The sequence below is a fragment of the Phallusia mammillata genome, chromosome 1 (genome assembly GCF_965637545.1).
Source record: "Phallusia mammillata chromosome 1, kaPhaMamm4.hap1.1, whole genome shotgun sequence".
Lineage (NCBI taxonomy): Eukaryota > Metazoa > Chordata > Ascidiacea > Phlebobranchia > Ascidiidae > Phallusia > Phallusia mammillata.
In genome coordinates, this window is record NC_137252.1 from 2,181,596 (window position 1) to 2,195,824 (window position 14,229).

At 36.4% G+C, this 14,229-nt stretch overlaps 1 long non-coding RNA gene across 1 annotated transcript; it reads left to right on the forward strand.

Annotated features, from left to right (window-relative positions):
- The first annotated feature begins 2,337 nt into the window (after positions 1 to 2,337).
- On the forward strand, positions 2,338 to 3,464 carry LOC145214740 (uncharacterized). Its single transcript, XR_013857107.1, has 3 exons — positions 2,338 to 2,435; positions 2,558 to 2,644; positions 3,402 to 3,464. It is a non-coding gene; the product is annotated as an uncharacterized LOC145214740 (long non-coding RNA).
- Positions 3,465 to 14,229: the final 10,765 nt, after the last annotated feature.

Below are 14,229 nucleotides of genomic sequence, written 5' to 3' on the forward strand. Positions count from 1 at the left end.
CAACCTCCTAATTTAACTGTAACATGGAATATTATCAACTCGAGCATTTTAGCAAGTAAAACGAGCTAATTTGGTAAACAACTATTGCAAAGTTTGCACAAATTATGACGTAATCGCTACAATACTGCCGAAGTACCAACCACTTTCAGTACAAGGAAACGTGGTAAAGAAAAGTGATGTACATGCAAAATCTTGTTTTTCTACCCAGTTTTGTTTGTTTGCTATTGTTTTTTTGAAAATGTAAAAGTTCAGAATATAGGTTTATCATTGTTTTGTATTTGTCAAGACATACAAAGTCAATATGCATCTAATTTATACTCTGTCTATTTTGCTTGCTCTTGTTTCTACCAGTGTTGGTGATGTTGAAGGAAGTTGTGCAAGTAAGATTTGTTATTGATTTACCACAACATATGCGGTTGGTTTAATTGGCAAAACATCAGGTTTAAAAGCTTCATATTGATATGTGATAAATGCAAAGTTTTCCTATTTAACTTATTTTCAGGTGAAGTTTTCCAACTTCAACAAAATGTTACTCATTTAAACAAACAAGTTTCTTTGGCGTATTCCAAACCAACTGTACCAACAACAAGTAAGTTGTACTAACAACATAAGTTACCATAACGTAAAGGTGAAGTTACATTATGCTAAAGAATTGCTCAACGGAACTGCGTGTTATTGCTTAAATAATTGAGACTTAAAAACAAAAACTTTTTAATCAGATCCTGCCTTACATCACTGAAAGCACAGCGGTTTCGTTTCTCCTCATTACTGTCATCACAATCTTCAACGTCCACCATGCGATCGTAAACGACCGAATCTTTGTTTAAATCAACTTGTCACTGGCTCTCATGAACTTCCACACACTCAATTTAGTCCATGACGTCGCTATGACGTATCCACAACTGTGCAAGGCTCTGGCGGTTGCCATACACTACTTCCTGCTGTCTTCAGGTAATATTCTGTCTCAATAACACGCAACAGGGTTTACCTATAGTTTAATCAAAGGACAATGAACACATTTTACCACCTAAACATGGTTTGAATAAAATAGGCCCGACGGTTATTTTCGATGCTATCTTATTTTGCAGCCTTATTCTCGTGTCCAGCGTAAAATATGTGCAAGTAAACATATCAGTAATTGGATGAAACTTAGTAGTCAGAGTTTGGAAGAAACCAAGATTATATCACTTCCGTATTTTTACGATTGTGCTACTGGGCGAAAAAACGAAACACGGAGCATTTTATTGGGTGAATGTTTCTGCTAAGGCGGACAAAACTGGATGATTTTTTAACTGTGCTAGTTTTAAAATTTTGCTTTTACAGTTTTACATGTTTCTACCGCCGCTTAGAAACGTTTGTACGCTGTTTGCCAATGACAAACCATTTGGAACCACAGTGACGTTCGCAGCGACTGTGGTAACAATGTGTGCAAATATATTAAAAACCTCAACAGCTTCTAATTCAGTCACTTTTCAACACTTCTGTTTATCCATGTGACATATGTAATCTCTACCTTACGGTTGGGAGTTTAGGGTGAAGTCTATTTTTCTATCGTGCTAAATGCAGGCCGAAGGTCAGTTGTAGGTCAATTCAACAAGCTGTTGAGAATTATCTTGCGTAATGTAAAATCCAGATGCAAAACTAAATTCAAAGCAACAACATTATAGATCAATAATTGATAAATATCACAGAGTCCAAAAAACTATAATTTCACTTTGTTTTCTGCGTGGCACAAACAAAAAATAATAAGATTCAAACAACACTAGGCAATATTTGAAACGTCGAAAAAATGTTAAAATGTTCGGAATGTAAAGATATAAGGGAAATCTAAAGCACATTCTTAAGACAATGTAAGCACAGCTATTTCAACAACGTTTCGAAATGAATGTTAGCTTTTTTCCCTACTTTGGTACGTTTGCCTTTCAAGGTGGCTTTTTATTTGGCTTTCAAGTGCAGTCGGACGTCACTTGGCAAACATCATTTGTGTTCATTGTGTTAAGAACAAACATAAATGATATCGCAATATTTCGTGTGTATAGACACAAAAAGGTACGTGACAGGTGTGTCAATAGAGATTCTTTTTTTCTGCCGTATTTTGTCGTTACAACAACTAAGGTTGTCGGTTATAACTATCGTATTGCCAAAGTACTTACTTTACAACTTACAGTTACTTACAACTACTTACTAAACTTACTACTTACAGTGCAAGGAAACGTGGTAAAGGAACTGGTGTACATGCAAACCTTGTTTTCTACTTAGTTTTTATTTAGTTTTTGTTTGCTATTGTTTTATTAGAAGATGTAAAAGACTAAAATATAGTTGTATCATTGTTTTTTGTCCAGATATACAAGTCAAAATGCATCTAATTTATACTCTGTCTATTTTGCTTGCTCCTGTGTCTCTCATTGCTGGTGATGTTGAAGAAAGTTGTGCAAGTAAGAATTGTTTTTATTCACCACAACCTATGCGTTTGGTTTAATTGGCAAAGCAACAAATTTAATAGCTTCATATTGATATGTGATAGATGCAAAGTTTTCCTTATTTAACTGATTTGCAGGTGAAGTTTCGCAACTCCAACAAAAAGTTACTCATTTGAACAAACAAGTTTCATTGGCGTATTCCAAACCAACTGTACCAACAACAAGTATGTTGTATTAATAACATACCATAACGTAAAAGTGAAGTTACATTATGCCAGTGGTTCCCAACCTTTCGTGGACCATGGCCCCCTTAAAGTAACGTTTTGGCCTCGTGGCCCCCTTCAAGTTACCTTTTAGGACCTGTGGCCCCCTTAAAGTGTAGATAGCAATCTCGCGTTAGCATGTTGTATTAATTTTGACCTTAAACAGGTCTAATGGAGTAAATGAGAGTGATAAACCTCACTATAAACAAATAGTATGTGAAATCGTCGATTAAATTCGGGAATAAAGTTAAAGTGAAAATGACTTTTAGTGGGTGTTTCTTGTGAATCTACGCCCGTGTTCTTCTTGTGAATCTACGCCCGTGTTCTTGCATACTAAGAGACCCCGAAAGCAACAGGCGTGCGCGATGTCTTGGCGTAGAGCTTCAACCCGATTGATGTTCGATGACTTCAACCCGGTTTATTTTCTTTGTTCACGTCCCAAAAACATTTCATGCCATTGAATCGAAATCCCCCTCACCTGTACTGATCCTGATTTTTACCCTCTTTCACATTGATGTATATGGGTACCAATCTGCCATTTGCGCGATTCTCCCGTACTTTTTACTGGCATTAAATACTTGCTGCCTGGTTTACACCTCATTGAGGAATGACATAAAATTTTCAAAACGTCATGTTTTTTTTACAAATAAAATGGCTTGTCTTGTTTTTGTTAATTTCTATAATGATGTTGGAAATGGAAAATGTCACATATTTTTAGAATCATGTTTGCGTCTGGTTTGATTCCGAGCTAGAGACGATTGGAGCTTACATCAATGGTGAAGAATTACCTGCACGAGGTTATGGAGGTGAAATTGTCCATGGAGGAGGAAGTTTAATACTTGGACAGGAGCAGGATGCGGTTAACGCGGGAGGTTTAGATCCCGATCAAAGCTTCAGGCAAATTAAAAACTTACCATTTGTTTGAAACTTAAACTCTATTTTTTGGTAGGTCTCATCATTGAAACAATCAACATAATTTGTACTGCGTGTTTTCTTTATTCAGTGGAACAATCGACAACTTCATGATCTGGCCTCGAGTTCTCTCCCAAGTCGAAGTGCTAAGGATCGGAGCGTTGGGTCAATGTCCAGTCGACCACGCTGTTGTCATGACAACCGATCGCGTCGAGATGTGGGGAAAGAGTCGCTACTCTGTTCCGATCGAGTGCCCTCTTTTGGTGGTTTAATATTGTGGTAGCATTTAAGAAAATAAAATTTTAAAATCTAAATGCCTAAAATTGATACTAAATACTCATAATTGTGGTGAATGTGGTGAATAAAAACTTGTTGTGATCATATTACTTGGTGAGACAAATCAACAGTTGTAGCCTCATAACCGCTTGGTGGCACTCGTAAGTCAGACTACAAAAGTACATCTGCTAATGTGCCACATTTTGTATGTGACAAGTTTAAATCAAAATTATTTGGTTTAAATCTAACATGCAAATATTAAAATTGATGCAGTTAAAAAAGTCTGCAAATTTACAAGTTCAAATAATGGGACTTAAACACGTTCATGACTGCCTCAGAAAAGGTGTAAATGAAAGCTATGCGACACAAATGAGGACCTTATTTGAATCAATACAAATCAATACAACCGTTTCCGTTTGAGTTTACTGAAAATTTTAACCGCAAAATGTTTAACAGGCAATCCCTTGGTTCACACGATGGGGGCGTCAACCATTTTGCTAAAACAACACAGTAAGCTTGTAAAACAAACTACATACTGACATAAGCGTAGATTGGTGTCAGACCGTTGTATTTTTGATAAAAAAAAACGTTATAATATGATGGTGTTATTAGAAACGTGTGAAACCCTTCATCAATAACGTCATTACAAGATTCTGCAACAAACAACAAATAAGATATCAATGTTCTACCCTAAACGAGTCTTTAATTGAAACCAATGCAAAACTGTTGTGTTGCTTTATTCAAATCTGTCAGTCAAAGCGTGTTTGAACTTTTCAACTCAGGATGTTGACGAAGTAATAAAATGTGAAAATGTCGTTTTCTGGATCCACGTAAATACTCAAAGGAAAAACAACACCTTGTTGACTCGAATCCTGTACACTGCAGTGAGCGCGATTGTGATAGGTTTATGTTAATGTTTGCTAATGAGTCTTAAGGTCAAACGTCTCACCACAAATTAAACAGATACCACCGTCTTTAACCTCCCAAGCGTCTGAGTTTGCCAGTACAAATAATCTTCACACCGGTGTCGTGCACTTTGGTTCGTTTGTTTACTAAAAGAATACGACACACTGATGTTTAGCAGAATTGGAACAGAAGGAAAAGTCAAACAGACTTCAACAAAAAGGGCTGAAATAAACCAGTGCGGTTTTACAACTTATATACTCGGAATAAAAACGTCAATGTGTGCACATGTGCTCGTGCGATTGGTTTGTGCACAATTCCTACTCAAAGCAGCGTTCAATCACAGCACAGTACAAGGCACACAGCTATAGCATGTAAACACGAGATCACAGAGTCACATCCACATTCTTTTAGCTGCGACAGGAAATATTGGAAACTTCATGGCATGATTTTACAATACAGTTGAACTAGGTTGCTACACATTTTGACTTCTAAGCAAGCTTCCCGCCAGCGAGTCGAAACGAGCTGTTGCAAAACAAGTATTGTATTATTTCCAAATTTTAAATTAAATTATTGCATTTGCTAAAAGAGTGTGATCACTTTCTAAATATTACCTATGGATACAAACTGGCTCTAACCACCAGACAATCTGCTGTTGTCTGTCCCACACGGTGCATATCGTCGCCAGGGTATGTCAACTTGGTAGTTTATCACACAACTTCTAAAGCTGCATCGGCACCGTTGTCAGACTTAACCAGTATATTTTATGTTCCGATACAAATGATCAAACAAGTTCATGGCTATTATCCATTGAAGGATGTTCAAATTATTAAAATTTTTGGTGATTGCGCTGGTATGATCGGTGTAATAAAACATACCAGTTAATAAACCTATGCAAACAGCTTGGTAATCCTTTTTTAACAAACCAAGGAATTTCACTGTACCACTTGTTATGGATCAAATAAAACACAAACATTCATTAGGTTTGTAGTTGGGTCAACAAAACTGTCATAATATGATATGTATGCTTCCACGTAATTTTTCCTATGATACATCGCCTATAAACGATTTGTCGGCTTTTTGATAAGGATAAACAATTCAGAATCGTGCTTCTAATTTAGTAACCTTTCAACATTTCTGTTTAATCACTTGGCATTTATGATCTATCCCACGCATAATAAGACTAAAACTGATCTTGTGTATTAAAGTGGTTGCTACGTTTCTTTAGTTGTTAGAGAATAAAATAAACCGCGATACGCCCTTAGGAAAGCCAGTGTTAGGTAGATCCAGTTACGTGGTGGGCCGTCATAACAAAGATCGGGACCGATTACAGAAATGGATCGACAGATTCAATAATATTTTACATCTCACTTGAATATCAAACACGTCTTCAGGCATCTACAAGCGTTTAACGTTTCCAATCACCTTTGTACATTTAAATTTCGGCGCCATTTGTAAATAAAAAAGGTAAATTTGTTCTGGCCTACACAAAGCCGTGAAATTTCCAACGTTTCAATTTTGATAAAACACGATGTCATTTTCAAATATATATTTGCAATGAAAAGTCGACAATACTGCGAATGCGCATTTCGCCACAGTTGGCTGCTCCCTCTAGTTCTCGAATTGAATTATACCAGACATTAGGCAAATAACTTACTAGCAACAATCATTACCTGGAAATAGAATTTAAAGTAAATCTATTATTCCTGATGCTTGTGGCTTCCGCTTCTTCCGACGGTGTTACAGACAGAAGCACAATGAAGCCAAATACTTCAGACAACACGACATGCGAAGTAAATTCATGTTATGCAGGTATCATAAATATTTCATACTGTTTGCAAAATTAGTTTCAGTAAAACTAAAAAAATGTAAACAGATAAACTTCAAGAAATGGAGAAAAAGTTTGTAAATCTGCAAATGCAAGTTAGGGCGATGCAGATACCGCCACAGACACCGAATGAAAGTAAGTAGAAAAGATGATGTCCATTGTATAGTATCTGAAGTAATTTACATTTCTACAAATGTGTTTGTAATGTTTCTTTGCTATGAAGCAAAGAACATGTCAGGCCACGTAAAACAATTATGATTCTGATATCTTAAGCCATAGCCTGCTTTAAATCGACCGGTAGGTTTGTGGAATTATGTTTTGATCTGTCTTTTTCAAAAATCGCCTTGCGTACGTTTATCCATAGTGCCATGTTGACTAATAATTTCTAACTGTTGCAAAATGCTCGTACTGATTGCACTAATTTTAGTGAACCAAAATAAAAAAAAAAATTTTCCTCTCAGGCTGTCCCCGAACTCACTTCATTTTACCACGTGACAACCAACAGGAAGATAACATCCGGTACAGGAGATACTTTTCCACGCTCAAGGCTGCCACCATGTGTGCTTTTATATTTCTGGAGGATTTGACGTACCGTGTTCCGGTTGCAAGTTATCAAACATCCAATAACCCTAACGAGTTTCTCATTGAAATTATACCTGACGAAGGGGCATTACGTTTTATTATGAATTACGATTCGTATAACGACTTCTACTATACCTTCAAGACGGGAACACAGGTAAAAAAATACGACACAAATTCTATTGCGTCAATTTTTTGTTTGATAAATAGGTTACTGTCATACATTTTCAAAAATTGGTTTCTTTTGTTTTACATACAACTTGAGTAAACACTTAATGTCGTGTAACATTTTTGTGCTATTCTAAAATACAAAAATTGATTTATTTGCATTCCAGTATCACATCTGTGCATGGTTTGATTCAACGAACAAAATCATGGGCGTATATGTCAACGGAGAAGATATTGGCACACAAGGGTATGACGGATCGATCATTGAAGGGGGTGGAAGCTTTTTGGTTGGTCAAGACGAAGATTACCGAAAAAGTACAGGATTTTTCAACGAAAGAAGTTTTCGGTATATATACATTTCAAACGAATTCTTGCACAATTGACCGAAAAGATAGACATTAGTTTCTGTTTTCTTAGCAATTGCATTATACACAGCATGGGTGGCCAAACGTTTTTTAATCGTGGCGATTTTTTCAGGCGAAGGGCGGTTATTTATATAAAGTTTTAACTATAGAATTAGATCTGAAGTATTTGATCACTTCAGAAATGTGTTTTGTATTGTTAGAACTTTGCATTATTTTTATCGTTCTGTTCCGGTATGAAACACTGATTACATTTGCGACTGTAGTCGGTCTTAACTTGATGTTCTAGCAATAAAAGCATATTAAAAGCATATAGAAGCATAATGAAAATCACACAGTCCAAAATCGTTGTTTTTACCTTGCTTTCTGCATGGTACAAACTAAAAAAAGAGTAAGTTTCAAACTACTCCAAGCATTTATTAAGGTCGAAAAAACAAATAGGATTTAGACAAAAACTGTCCCTAAATAAAACAGCAAAGTTAATGAACATTTTAAGCGTCCATTGCAGCCAAAGCTTATTGTTGGCATGGATTTTTGAGTACATTAAGCACAATATAACATAATCATTCTCTTTCGGAAAGATATAAGGGAAAGCAAAATCACATTATCAAGACAATGTAGGCACAATAATTTGAACATCATTACGAAATGAATGTTTGCTTTTATCTCTTGGTACGTTTGCTTTTCAAGGCGGCTTTTTATTTAGCTCTCAAGTGCAGTCGGACGTCAATTGGCAAACATCACTTGTGTTCATTATTTGTTAAGAATAAACGTGGTAGAAGCATACTTCAGTCACATGATAAAATATGTCGCAATATTTCGTGTGTATAGAGCCTAAAAAGGTAAGTGGGAGGTGTATAAATAAGGACCAAGGTTGTCGATTACAACTATCATATTGCTAAAATACCCAACGAGACAGTGCAAGGAAACGTGGTAAAGGAACATGTGTACATGGAAACCTTGTGTTCAACTTAGTTTTTATTCAGTTTTTGTTTGCTATTGTTTTATTCTAAGATTTAAAAGTTTATAATATAGGTTTATCATTGTTTTGTCTTTCTCCAGACATACAACGTCAATATGCATCTAATTTATACTCTGTCTATTTTGCTTGCTCTTGTTTCTATCAGTGTTGGTGATGTTGAAGAAAATTGTGCAAGTAAGATATGTTTTTGATTCACCATAACACATGCGTTGGGTTTGATTGGCAAAACATCAGGTTTAAATGCTGCATATTGATATGTAATAAATGCGAAGTTTTGCTGCAGGTGAAGTTTTTCAACTTCAACAAAAAGTTAATCATTTGAACACACAAGTGTCTTTGGCATATTCCAAACCAACTGTACCGACAACAAGTAAGTTGTATAAACAACAGACAAAAGTAAAATCACAGTATACCAAAAAAATGATCAACGAATCTGCATATAATTTGTCAGGAATCTACAAATATTTACATTATTTACAGATTTGTAAATATCTACAGATTGTACCTTGACACATTTTGAGTTTCCACGTCAGCAGCAAAAGGAAGATTTCGTCTGGTACCGCATGCACTTTCCCAGGCTTACGAGTGCCACCATGTGTGCTTGGGTCAAAACAACACCGACCGCTGATCGCAGTTTCATGAGTTATGCAACTAACAAACATGACAACCAGTTCCTTATTTTCCTTGACAATCCAACAACACTGCAAGTTTACATACAGGATAGTGTTGTTGAGTTTAAATTTCCTGATGCAGAAAAAATGGTAAGTTTGCAAGAATTAGTACATGTCTGTGCGGACTGATTGACCTTTGATTGAGATGTGGACTTGACGTGAGACGCAACTAACACGTTATGTTTGTAAGACTCTCTGACGAAAAATAACAAATATAAACACAAAGTGTTTGTCCCATTGCGCACGGAGATGTTCTGCTAACCTCTACACCTTTTCATTTTTATAACGATTCGAAATAGTTGTTTTTCATGAATAATTTTGATCTTGGAATTCGAATATAAATGTTCTAAATCAGTGGTTCTAGACCTTTTATGCGCCGGAGCCCCCTAAAAGTAACTTTATAGCTTATAATAGCTTACTGATTTTTGGTGGATGCTTACACCTGCATACGGATCGTCAAACCGTCATATTTTTTACAAATTAATTGATTGAGTGTGTTTTGTCAAATTGTATATTGACGCCGGAAAGAGGAAATGCATCCTAACGAGTTTAGTGAATAACAACTATTTTTAGAATCATGTATGCGTCTGGTTTGATTCCAAACGAGCGGTGATTGGAGCTTACATAAATGGTGAAGAATTGCTTCCACAAGGTTATAAAGCAGGGGTTCCCAACCTGTGGTACGCGTACCACTAGTGGTACGCGAAGGTTTTTCAGGTGGTACGCGAGTAGCTTCCTTTTTTTCACAAAGATTCCCGGAAATGACTTTCGATGCGCTGTTAGCAAATTTACACCGCGCATCGACCAATAGGTGGACAGTAAACAAACACCGAAATCTCGTTAAATTTAGTTGTGGTGCTTTAGTTGGCCAATATAATTCTTCTGAATAAAATTTATTTCGATCAAATTAGTCGTTCTGTACGAAGTGGTACGCGTGGCAGTACAGAGCGTCCAAGTGGTACGAGATCGTAAAAAGGTTGGGAACCCCTGTTATAAAGGATATATAATCCCAGGTAGAGGAAGTTTGATCCTTGGACAGGATCAGGATTCTCTTAACGCTGGAGGTTTAGATCCTGGCCAACGCTTCAGGCAAGATAACCGATACTTTAGAAACTTTTCACCATTTCTTTAACTAAAACTCTAATTTTTGGCATGTTTCATCAGTGAAACAATCAACATAATTTTTACTGCGCGAGGGAACATTTATTTTAACTACTGCCATTGGTTTTCTTTATACAGTGGAACAATCGACAACTTTATGATCTGGCCTCGTGTTCTCTCCCAAGTCGAAGTGCTGAGGATCGGGGCGCTTGGGCAATGTCCGGTCGACCACGCTGTTGTCATGACAACCGACCGCATCGAGATGTGGGGGGAGAGCCTGTACTCTGTTCCGACCGAATGCCCTCTGATGGTCATTTAGTCTTGTGCCAGCATTGATGAATATACAATTGTAAACGCAAAATGCCTAAAATTAATACTAGATAATCGTAATTGTGGTGAATGTGGAGAATAAAAAAATTTTGCAGTCATGGTGAGACGTGAGACGAATCAAAAGTTATAGCCTCATAACTGCTTGGTGGCACTCGTAAGTCACGTTACAAAAGTACATCGGCCAATGTGCCACATTTTGTATGTGACATAAAGTTTAAATCAAAATTAGTTGGTTTAAATCTAACATGAAGTTGACAACAAAAAAGTCAGCCTATGTCCAACTTCAGATAATGATTGTTAGTAGGCTTAAAGTGACTCGGATATGAGATTGCATCGTTGCACTTAAACACGTTCATGACAGCCAAAGAAAAGGTCTAAATGAAAGCTATGCGACCTAAATGAGGGCATTATTTAAATCAATACAATTTTCAGTGTTAGTTTACTGCAAAGTTTAACCGTAAAATGTATAACCGTGAATCCCTTGGTTCACACAATAGGGGCGTCAATCATTTCGCTGAAACAACATGAGCTTAAAACAACGCTACGTACTAAGATAGACGTAGATTGGTTTATACCGTTGCATTATTACAAAAACATCAAAAATGGTAAAAAAAACAATGGTCTTTAAATTGGACTCAATGCAAAACTGTTGTGTGACTTTTTCCATTTTGTCAGTCAAATCGTGTTTAAACTTTTTAACTGTGTTTCCGAGGGAACAATGTGTTGAAATGCCGTTATCCGGATCCAGACAAACACAGCATGGGAAAACAACATCTTGTCGATTTGAACCCTGTACACTGTAGTGTGCGCGATCGTGATGGGTGTATGTTAATGTTTGCTAATGAGTCTCAAGGTTAACCGCCTCACCACAAATTAAACACATACCACCGTTCCTATCCTACCAAGCTCCTGGGTTGCCACGATCGTGGTATCTCCACACGGGTCTCTTGTACTTCAGTTCGTTTGTTTATTACTTCTTTTAAAAAATACGACACGCTAATGTGTAGCAGAATTTCAACAGAAGAAAAGCGAACTACAACAAAAAGGGCTGAATTGAACCAGTGCAGTTTTCTATATACTCGTGATAAAAGCATTAAATTGTGCACATGTACTCGTGCGATTGGTTTATGCACAATTCCTGCTCAAAGCAGCTTCTAATCACAGCACAGTACAAAGCACATTGTTAAAGCATGTTAAAGCTCCTGAACACCAGATGATAAAGTCACATTAACATCGTAATTAACTGTGACAGGAAATTTTAGCACATTTTATGGCATGATTTCACAACACAATTGAATTAGGTTGCTACACATTTAGTCTTTCTCGCAGTTGATGAGCATGTCAAAACGAGCTGTTTTGCTGAACAACTATTGCAATATTTCTATATGTTATTATTGCAATCGCTAAAACAGTTTGATCACGTTGTAAACGTTATTGATGGCGACTAACTAGGTCTAACGTTCAGACAAACTGTTCTTGTTTCCCGGACGCAACTTGGTAGTTTATAACACAACTCCCATGACGTTCCAATTAATAAACTATGTGGTAATTGCGCTTTTTATCTTTTAATGCAGGCGTATTCTTTTCTCTATCTCTATATTTTAAGTGACAAATTAGTAGAAACTTACTGCAATTGTCGTGATAAATAGATTTGCATATTACTAGGAAATCGTCATTATTGTTGACCAAAAAAATTTTCAGAAATTTAATTTAAATCTTATCTTCAACAACTTCACAGTGACACAAAATTGCTTAACTAAATTTTGGTCTACAATATTGTAACATCATTGTTAAAGGAAGTAAAGATGAATCGTCATGTCAAGTGTCCAATGCTTTTTTATTGTTCGAAGCGCCAGGACAGAAAGACATGTCGCTTTTTACATCTTTTTGTTACACCAATGTCAATAATTTGTTTTGTCAGGTAAAATTTCTTTGATAAATTTTAAATGCTTTTCTGTTTGGTAAAAGTCCCAAATTAATACATTTTAAGTGACGGTATGTTTAGGAATTAGTACTGCCACATAAACAGATCATGGGAAAACAACATATTGTCGGCTTGAACCCTGCACACAATGATATCATTTGTTAACATTGTTCATGGCGACACATTGGTGGTCACTTGTACTCTAGCTGCTGTTGTTTTTCTCACATAGCGTATTACGTCGTCTGGGTATGTTGTTCCAATAAACTTTGTATCACACGAAGTCTGGAAATGTCGACAATTTGTGGACTATGATAACTTTGTAAACATAATTCATGGCGACATACTGGTTGTCACTTCTTTTTAAGCTGCTGTTGTTTTTCCCACATGGTTTGTCACATACACTTTAGTCTGTTATTTTAAAACCGACTGGAACAGTTCTCACACAATGTGTAGGGAATATAAGACAAGTCAGGACTGCCTTCAAGCACATTTACATATCAGAGGCCGGAAAGAACATTTCAACCATAGTTCTGTGAAATTTGTAAAGTTGATAAGTAATACTGGTTGATCTGTTTCTGAAAATAGAAAATATAAACAGAGAATTTCGTAACATAGTTTGAGTTGTCGCGCAAAATGAATTTGTGGTTGATTAATCTTGTTGTATTGTTGGCATTTTTACTGCTGTCAGCTCACTCCAAACCACCTAAGGAACTTTCAGATCTATCACAAAACCAAGAAGTTCGTTGTCCAACGGTTCAATGTAAGCTTTTGACAGAGCTTGTGGAAAAAAAATCTGATAACAAATGTTGCGTTTTACAGTTGAAAGAATCATGTAATCAAATTTACAAACTTATGTTTTTAGATTGTCCTTTATCGCACTACATATTTAAACGTGCAAGGGAACCGGAAGATTACATCACTTACAGAAGATACTTTCCCACGCTCAAAGTCGCCACCATGTGTATGTTTATCAATCTTGAAGATTTTTCGAGAATTATACCCGTGGTTAGCTACCAACACGTGAACTACTCTCACAATGAGATTACGTTGGAAGTTCGTTCATCATCAATACGTTTTTACGTTGGTGGACATTTCAACGAGTGGCCGTACGATATACTTGGGTTACTTACAGTAAGTTTACTATCAGTGGTATTTTTTCCGCATTACCTATGATCGTTTGTTTTATTTAGTATCACATTTGTGTCATGTTTGATGGTCGAAACAAATCAAGAGGTTTGTATATAAACGGTGAATATCTTGGCAACCAAACTAAAGCAGACGTGGAGGTTATACACGGAGGGGGCGATTTTATTATGGGTCAGGATATAGATTTCCAACGTCCTGGTGGCATTTATCCCGACAGAACTTTTAAGTAAGTTAATATCTGTCTTTGGTTAATTTAGAAAGGTAAACAATACCGCATTTACTTTTCACCATAGAGGTACCAATGACAATTTCGTCATCTTTCCTCGAATTCTCAGTCAAGCTGAAGTGATACAAATGGGTTATC